Below are 9,721 nucleotides of genomic sequence, written 5' to 3'. Positions count from 1 at the left end.
AGTAATCTGCGTCCTTCCCACAGTTCTCAGCTGAAGAAAATAGGATTTGTCTTCCAATTGGCAGAAAAGAAAGCCTTTAGGGCTGGCAGACTAAAATCTTTCCAGGAAGTGGATGCTTGAGAAGAGATTAAAAAGGGTGTGCTTTATGATTCTGCCAATCGAAGAGTTAAACGCCAGGCTGCCTGATCAGCTCCGAAGGCAAAAACTGCCAGGCTGAACAAGTTATTTATTGCCTGAGGGTGATCCCAGCCTTCTATCACCTCGTTAAATCCTTATAGCCAAGCCTTACCTAGGCTCCCAAACTCTATAATAAAGAGGACTTTCTTAACGCAACCCCCAGGAGTAGCAGCCATTTAAGGCAGTTTGTTATCTGCCACGGGGGCAGCTTTCAAGGTGACCATTTTACAGTAAAAGAAAAAGGAAAGGCTTTGAGAATGTGATTGCAAGCACTGTACTAGGTACTGGGCTGAGGAGGGTTCTGGTCAAGGTGCACATCCTTTTACCAAGAAGCTGGCAGGCTGCCTTTCTCAGAGTAGGACAGCTCTGTCCATGCTTCTGTGGAATGGGCAGTATAGACAAAAGCTAATGCTTAGCTTGTACAGAGGTGGAACTGTCCATCCACGGACCTCAAAGGAAGGGTGTGGGTGGGATTCTTTGAAAGCCACTGTGTGAGTGCTGAGCACCTGCTATATGGGTTTGCAGCATCACATGTGACAGGAAAGGGAGAGGAGTCTGCAGCTGGGGTGGGGATATATCAAAGGCAGCTTAACCCCACTGCTGCACCTTCCTAATGCTCTGCTCCTCTCAGATGAAGGAGCATCAGTAGCATGAGTGCTCTTTTATAACTCCCGTAAAGCAGTATGAGGTCTCCACAATGCTCTGGGTCTTCCCTAATGCTGCTCTTACTGTCTCTAGCATTGTTTCCTACATGGCTGGGATGTAGGGGGTGTGCTACGTTGGCCCTGTGCAGTTCTTGAGCCTAGTACTTGAGAGGAAATTCTCTCTTAGCCATTGGCAAGCTCCTTATTACTCGCCAGGACCTGAAGGAACATACTTAGGCTGCTCTTTCTAAAACTCTCAGCCTCCCTGCTTATAAATGGGCAGGGGGAAATGCAGAAGTGAGGAAGTTTTTCAGGTTGCTCAAGGTGACAAAGCTTAACTTTCCCTTGATGGTTATGAGCTCACCAAGTAAGAAGAGCAGGATGGGTTTTGGAAAGAGCTGCTCCCAGAAAGATCTGCTTTGCTTTTGCATCATGGAAGCATCAGGGAGCAACCCACTACATCGTAGGATGAGTGAGACTGAAGGGAGAGGGTCAGGAGGGATCTGATGAGGTGTAACAACAATGGGGAGGGGGATTGTGAGAACACAGCCATCCCCAGACACCTGCATACAGTGCTGTGCATTTCCAGGGGTGGCTGGGTTGTGGGTACTAATCAACAAGTCCCTCAAGACCTGCCCATGCTCCATAAAATCTCCCACCTCTCTGCCTGACCCATCACTCACTGCAAGCAAAACGCACCTTCTCTCTTCCTAACATCCTGCTTCTTTTCCCTGGGCTAGAATCATGCAGCCAGTGGACTAGAGAAATTAAACACAGACAGGATTTTATTTGAAAGTTGCTTAAACCTTTACACTCTCCTGTTCACCTGTCCAGCCTATTCGGATTCTGGCCCACAATAAGTCAGTTTGAGATGGATGGGTTAGGTGTCTTGGTGCTGTCTTAGGTGCTGGCAGAGCGGCTCACCTTTCCTCATGAACGGAGATATACTGTGGTCCACAGCCCAGCTGGGCATTGTTTCATAGTTGACAGAGGGGTTCTTCCTCATCTCCTTGAATGAGGTGTGATGGAGGATTTTATTCACCACCTCCTCCTTCCGGTCCTTTCCTAGGACTTGAATCACCTTCTCTACTTTCCACTTTGATTCCTGCAGAGACAAGCAAGCCAACCATCAGATGAGGAGATATGCTGAAACACAACAGTGTAGATGTGGGGGTTTAATTGTCTGTAACAGGACACCTTGTAGAACACGATGATGCTCTTTGGGTTCCACATAGTACCTGATCCAGAGACAAGAGGATTTAGATCAGGCCTTTGACTAGCAGAGAGTTTTGACTCCTTGAGAATGCATCATAACCAGTGACTTGTCTCCCCTGTAAAAACCAGGGTCAGCAGACAGGAAGGCACAGTAAATGCTACAGTTTGCAGTGCATCCTCAGCAACACACTCCATTTGCCCAGATGGCTACAACATATTGTGCCAATATCACACGATAGCTCTAGCATAGACACCACAAGGGGAGACTCATGGTGCATGATAGGGATAGACATTACACATAAACCAGTTTAAGTGATCAGAAACTGGTTTAAACCTGTAACAGAAAAGATGTTCAATGCACATAAAGCAGTTTGAAAATGACTGAAACCGGTTTGAGATAAACCTGGTTGAATGTAGTATCAGAGTTAACTGATTTGGCTCAAACCAGTTTGTGCAATGTCTGTCCCAGACCCCCTGCTGGTTTAATATAAACCAGAGTACCCCAGAATCCCAGCATGCTCTCTGGGCTGGGTACAGCTCTCTGCTCCACAGCATGGCTGGCCCCTCCCTCTGCATCTGCCTGCCTTCTCTGTGCTAATCAGGGATTATTCCCCCAAGCCCCTCTGCTTTATGCAGACACCTCAGAATTAGCTAGCAGACCACATGGTGGCTACAGTCTGTACTGTGGGACAGACAAAGGCAGACAGGATTTTTGGAGCTGATTAACAGATAGCTTAATGTTCTTCCTTGGAAATGTTTGAGAAGAACTGTTTGCTCCCCTCCCTCCCGCTCACCACTCTCTGCTAAGCACAAATTCCCCCTCCCCTCTGCCTTGCTGAGAGGTGTCTGTGTATTAGCCAGCGGACCACATGCTGGGTCTGTGCTGAATCAACAGATAGCTGGTAATGTCTCTCTGTTTTCTTAATAGGGCAATAAACACTGAGATAAGGGGTGATAAACACTGTTATCAGCTCCCCTTTTCCCCCCAGCTTGCTTGCCTCTCAGTTTGCTGCAGACACTATACAGATGCAGGGAGGGAGAGTGAAAAGCTCCATATCATCAACAGATGAATGCACTACACACACCCCCTCCCCTTGCCTCAGAGTGCTAGCCCGGGGATACAGGCTGGCAACACTCCTGCCCCTTGAGCAGTAAGTGGGGAAAAGCCTGGGACTGCAGGCAGAGTGGAGGTTCACATGCCTCCCCAATCAGAGCCCTGCTGGGGCCTGGCCATGCCCCTCACAGTTTAGCTCTGTGGAAGGGCAGGGAGGGCTGCTGTAATACCCCCTGGCTTCCAGCTTGAGCTACTGCATGCATGTGCCTGAGTTTCCTCAGTCCAGAGGGGTAGTCTGTGTGGTTGGAAACTGGTTCAGCCTAGCCAGGTTAGTGTACCTGCAAAGGTTGAATCGATTCAGGCTCAGGCTTTTTGAATGTCTGTCTCTAGCCCAAGTGTGGGCTCGTGGTGGGATGAAGGGGAGAGGAAACATATCCCGCTACAACTGACCATCTTCATTTGGTGACATCTGTTTATACCCATAGTTTTACAGAGAAAACTGCAAACAATGTGCTTGACCTAAGGTGAGAAGAATGAAGAGCTTGTGGCATGTCCATGCCTAGGGACAGACATTACACATAACCTGGTTTAAGTGATCAGAAACTGGTTTAAACCTGTAACAGAACAGACATTCAGTGCACATAAACCAGGTTCAAAATGGCCGAAACTGGTTTGAGATAAACCTAGTTGAATGTAGTATCAGACGTAACTGATTGAGCTCAAACTAGTTCGTGCAATGTCTGTCCCAGACCCATATGTCCAACACACTTCTCCTAGTAGAGTTGTGCTGATAATGTTTACTGTATTCAATCTCTGCTCCCAGGGGATAAGGAAGCCCAGCATGCAGTGGGAACCTATCTTGTGAGATGGTTCACATACCAGATCTATTGTGCTGACCTCCCAGTTGCCTCTTGCAGCTTACTGTGTCCCAACCTGCTTGAGCCAATGTGATATGCCTGTGGAGCACTTCTGGGATATGACTGCACCATGCTGAGCAGTGAGTTGGAACAGAAGGAAGGGTAGGAGGAGGGAACCCATGCCACAATGGCTGCTTGAAGTGGAACCCTTGGGTGGGATGGATTTTTATCTGTCTCGATTTTGGAAGGTGGTGAACTATATTCAGAGCTGAGCAGCAGGGGAAGGTTTGCCTACTGGGTTTGCCTATGTCTATGGCAGCTTTGCATGTCTCTTTTCCTTCTTGCTGTACAGACGACTGCATGGGGAGGGCAGGTCTGATTTCCACACTTTTTTTTGTCTATAGCTGTGCAACATCTGATTTGTTTGTTACTTATAACTGGATTCTAACCTTCTGTCTAAGCCAGGCTTTGCACATGCTAATAATTGGATCAGCCTCACAGCACCTCTAGGGCAGAATTCTTGGATTGGCTTTAAAAATGAGGACCCAAAACACAAAGGCTAGAGGACTTGATCCAAAGCCTAGAGTCAAGGGAAAGACTCCCAGGAACACTAGGGGCCTCTATAGTAGCTATAAAGGGCAAGATCATAAACTACTACAAGACTGTTTCAGGCTGGACATAAGGAAGAATTTCTTTACTGTCCAAGCCCCCAAGGTCTGGAACAGCCTGCCACCGGAGGTGGTTCAAGCGCCTACATTGAACACCTTCAAGAGCAAACTGGATGCTTATCTTGCTGGGATCCTATGACCCTAGCTGACTTCCTGCCCTTTGGGCAGGGGGCTGGACTCGATGATCTTCCGAGGTCCCTTCCAGCCCTAATGTCTATGAAATCTATGAAATCATTGAAAGTGCTTCAGCTCCAGTATTCCCACTGATGCTGAGGTATATACAACCGTTTGTCACCCAGCGCCAGGCTATGTGCTGAGGTACCTAAGTGTGAGCTAGTTGAGCTAGTTGTAGGGAGTTGATTTAGTCAGGCACAGAACATAGCCATCTCTGTGATGTTTTGTTACTATTCTGATTGTAACCTAGCTCCAAGTGAAAGACATTTTCCTACTGGTGTCACAAATTGGGTGGCAGAGGAGGTGGTCCCAGTGCTCAAGAAGGGAGCATGGCAGAGGGCTGCACAGGGGTTGAAGGATGGTCTTGCACTGGGCTGCAGTTCAGGAGGAGTAGGTTCAATTCATGCTCCTGCCACAGACTCCCTCTAGGAGTACCACAGCTGTACCACAGCTTCCAATGTGTCAGAGAGGAGAGACGCTGCTATGCCTCCTGGAGCATATGTTCATTGATGCCCGAAATGCCCAACGTGCAGAGAGCATCTCTACCAAGGCATGTTAACATCACCCTCCCCATTGACGATATTTGTGGAGAGAATGGGATTGGACATGGCAATGGTTTGTGCTTTCTACTCACTGCTTCACCTCTTTCAAGTCTTCATAGTGCAGGAACAGGAAACGATGGTCCTTTCCATTCTCCTACCAGCCTTTCACATGATCATACCAACACAGAAAGAGACATTCAGAGAGAGAAAGAAAGCACTAGCTTCAAGAGCACCCAAGTCTGGATTTAGTGCCTGCATCCAGACCAGTGCAGGATCTACAAGGTGTAAGAGGATCCAGTGGAATGGGGCAAGTTCACCACCACTGTGAGGTGGTGATGGACTTGCCCTGGCTTTGAGCCTTCAAACCAAAGTGAGAGAGTTTTGCAAAATGGGCTTTAGTTCAGGTGCTGGTTGTAAGGGGGAGAGGTGTGGGTAGACAGAAAGGTCCCTTCTGGTTTGGGAACTGGTGAATTTAGGTGATCTCCTGCTCACCCCCTTCTTTCTGAGAAAAGCTGTTCCCTGCATTGTCCTCCACAGGCTGCTCCCTGTTGTAATTCTTAGCTTGGTCTTAACAAGGCTTTAAAGACTGACTATTTATACACCATGAAAGCAATCCAGTGCAAGGGTCACCAACATTTTCTGGTGGGGGCTGGAATGACCCAGCTCAGGTCTGAGGCAGACAGGCAATGAGACCTGGCTGCCTCTGCTGCTTGTCCCTGCAGCCTGACTGTGGTGCGGTACAAGGAGATCCTCCCTCTGCTGAAGCTCTAGGCAATCCACTGCAGCACAGTGTCTGCAGAGCGAGCCCCCCGATAACAAATGCTGCCGCAGCCATGGCTCCATAGGTTGGATCCAACGGCTTGTAAGTCAGATCCAGCCCAGGGACTATAGGTTGCTGATCCCTGGTCTAGTGGGCTGAGATTCTCAGCTTTGGATGAGAAAATGAGAAGTGTCTGGGCCCAGCTCTAGGTGGGGATTGATTGTGAGAGCCCTGTCTGCATGTGGGCTCTGGTTATGGGTGTTATTTGTTTTGCAAAGATACTTGGAGGGCCCCCCACTGCTTGTGGCTGCATTGTGATGGGCACTGTGCAGCCACAGGTAGAGATGGTCTCTTCCCCAAGCATTTTGCTTTATCCATGGTAGAGAAAAGAGAGGGAGACAGAACCACGGAAGGCAGAGTTCCTTGCCAAAGGTCCCAGTGAGAGACACTGGAGTAGACTCCAGTCCTGCTAGGTCCCCAGCCACAAGGCCATGCTACATGCCAGAATGGCCTGTCTTGCGCTTGGGAGTTCCCGTCCTGCCAGTCTGGACCTCCAGGGAGAGACAGAGAGTTTGTACCTTTCCCAGCTTTGCTGACAAGCCCACCAGTGGGTTTCTGTCTTGGGAAAAACAGAATTCTGTTCTTTCTCTCAATTCTGTTCTGCATAGGCACCACCACACCCATTGCTGAGATCTCCCAAACTCTTCATTTACCATTCCCAGCCATGAATTTCTCCAGAAATTCAACCCAGGGGCTGGGATCACAGTGCAGCTTTGCCATCTGGCAGAAGCAGTAATAAAAGACAGTCACATCCTTGGCATTTTGGGCAACATAGATCACCTGCACGATGGACAAGGGAAGAAAGCACAATTCAAAAAAAGTAAGTGCCAAGGGTCTTTGACTTTCTGTGCTCCATAGAACTGGAAGGGATTCCCCTTGTCCTTCCTCCACTACAAATGCCACATACAGCCCTGGTCTCATGGCACATGCCCTTCTGAAGTGTCCAGTACTGGCAGCTGTTAGAAGCAGGGTGCTAGACAAGATGGACTGTCCATGAGGGTAAAACCTACGTGGCCACCTCTGTCCTGCAGGTCTGGAGTCTGTTACCTTGCAATCCTTCCCACAGAAGAAGACAGGGAGGAGCTATACGGGGACATGAGTCTTCACTACCAAAGGGGACAGCATCTTATGCAGCTCTTCTGTGCCTGGGAAACACACAAGGAGTTAAAGGCCCTACTGGGTATAATGCATGAGAATGCCCTGCCCTCGCACATGAGTGAAATAGCATTACCTGTAGCTGGCTGTCATGAGTGATATGCAAATATGATTAAGCATTTACAATGTCATGTAGCTGCCTGCCTTCTCATGCAATCCCACAACACCCCAGCCCTACTGACTTACTGGCTGCAGTTCCCTCAGAGTTACCTTCTCTCTCTTAAAGGCCTCCCAGAATTGCTCCAGTGGCTGTTTAAGGCTGGTCTGTCTCTCCCACTTCCTTCCTCCAACCTCTGGCCACCTTGAGGCTGCTTCCCTGCATCTCATCCCTCACCCTGGAAGTCAGCTTTCCTTTCATTTGCTCATGCTCCACACAGACCAGTCAACTCCTGGAAAGGTGGCAATGTTGCCATTGTGTCCATGTGCTGGGCAAGGCATGTGCCTCATTGCCGCTTTTAGGCTTTCTGTCTCACTTGTGCATATTGACACATGCCCAGCACCATTTTAAGGCTACTATGGCCACATCTACACAAGATGCTAATGTGCAGTTGTTACTACACTTTTATTTAGTACTTGTGTTTAGTACTTGTTTATTAACTTGTATCAGGAGTTACTGCACAGTAACACCTGTCTTTTACATCATGTAAAAGACCTTTTACAATGAAGGTCTTTTACATGATGCTACTGTGCAGTAACCTAATAATACTGCACAGTACCATATTAGCAATGTCCGTGCTGTGACGCGCTACTGTGCAGTTTTTTTCAGCTACTGTGCAGTCAGCATCTCATGTAGATGCGCACTGTGTTGCCTTGTTCTCAGGGTTTAGAGAGTACAGAGTGAGAGTGTGGGAGTAGGGCATCTTTCACAGTGGCAGTCCAGGATATGGCCTTGAGGCAGTGTAGAGCTGCCCTGAGAGGTTGTGAGAATAGAGTCTTGGCTTGGAGTGCAGCAAAAACAATGCACGTGTCCTACATGTGTCATGTAAGAATCACAGAGCGCTGCTTTTTTCAGTTCAGCTTTCTTCATGGATTTCAAAGGAGGGGCAGTGGATGGAATTATTTAAATGGAGCAGATTAGCATGTGATCTGCCAAAGAACACTCTAAAACCAATTAATTGCATTACATCCAGGAGAGGCTGAATTCCTTGTAGGATTAGAGTGACGACGCAGCCAGAGTTCCTACCCCAGCTCCTCAAATGGTTTCTGTGGGAAGAGGCACCACCAATTGTCTGACTGCTCAGGTAAAATTTACCATTTACAAATTTAGGGGCACTCATTTCCATGAAAGGGACTCAATTGAAAATGGCATCCCGCTTACACTTCTCTACATTCCCATCATTGTAGATCATGTCCACAATCTCGCTGATCCAGGTTGCGCCTAGAATGCAGAGAACTCTTCGGCAGAGTCGAGTGCCTTCTGCCTCCTACCATGTGTCACTGGCCATACAAAGCTAAACTCCCCCCACTCCCCTCCCCTGAAAGCCCTGTGTCCAGCTAAACTTGCCTGATTTGGAGTAGGTGGAAATGAGAAATTCATCTAGGCTGGCTTGGAAGGCCTCCATCTGGCCCCACTTCTCCACAAAGCACCAGTAGAGGGGAATGCAATGGATGCTCTCTAATGCCCTCCTCAGCATGTGTTCCTCTTCCATGTTGGGAAACCTGAATTGAGAAGAGGGAGGGGAAAGGATTACAGCAGTCTTTACTATTTAAATAATCACTGAGTAAAACAGTCACCTCATGGGAATGTAGTGTTTTGTTCTTGAGGGATGGAAGAAGTGGTGCTGATTTCCGTAGAGCCTATCCCAGGAATGGATACGTTTTGCTTCCCTTGCCCCTCTCTTCCTGCCAAAATAATTGTTGTAGGAGAGCTCAGCTTAAAAGTGCTTCTGTGGAGTCCAGTTGGCAGCCCAGAACATTGTTACTGGTTCTCTGCCATAATCCTAACACCTCACTAAGATTTTGCCCTGCCACAGACTTCTTGTTTGACCTTGGGCAAGTCACTTTAGGGCCTCAACACAAGACACATTTACTATGGTGTAATTAATAGAGTCATTACTGGATGCTGGAGTGCCCTGGGCAGCTACTGTGCATAGGGCAGCAGCACTGGCTGCATTGCTAGCAGTGGCCAAGCTATCAGAGCAGCTGCTGCTATTTTGCCTCCCCCAAGGGTTGCCACCCAATGCTGGTGTCATGACCCAAAGGCATGATTTTGTGTGTGCTTCGGCACCAGAATTATCCCCGCCAAGTTGCAGCTTCATTGCACGGGAGAGTTTCCTGTTGCAGAGGAAAACCCTGGTGCAGGGACGAGTTTCCCGCCTTTTCTGCAGCTTCTTTTGCAGAGTGCATTGCTCATGTTGCAAGAGGAATGCACGGTGCAAAAGAGTTCCCGCCACCGGTATGTAAATTCGTTCCCCG

The 9,721-nt window shown here is 48.4% G+C and overlaps 1 protein-coding gene across 1 annotated transcript in view; it reads right to left on the bottom strand.

Annotated features, from left to right (window-relative positions):
• Positions 1-1,605: 1,605 nt before the first annotated feature.
• The window catches only part of LOC102374654 (sulfotransferase 1 family member D1-like), a 41,402-nt gene continuing 33,286 nt past the window's right edge, over positions 1,606-9,721 (bottom strand). Inside the window, exon 10 of the mRNA XM_025208749.1 lies at positions 1,606-1,926. The gene's annotated coding sequence lies outside the window, so the exon portion shown is untranslated. The remainder of the gene's footprint in view (positions 1,927-9,721) is intronic.

The sequence above is a fragment of the Alligator sinensis genome, unplaced genomic scaffold (assembly GCF_000455745.1).
Source record: "Alligator sinensis unplaced genomic scaffold, ASM45574v1 scaffold320_1, whole genome shotgun sequence".
NCBI classification, from domain to species: Eukaryota; Metazoa; Chordata; order Crocodylia; family Alligatoridae; genus Alligator; species Alligator sinensis.
This window is presented reverse-complemented; position numbering and strand designations above follow the sequence as displayed.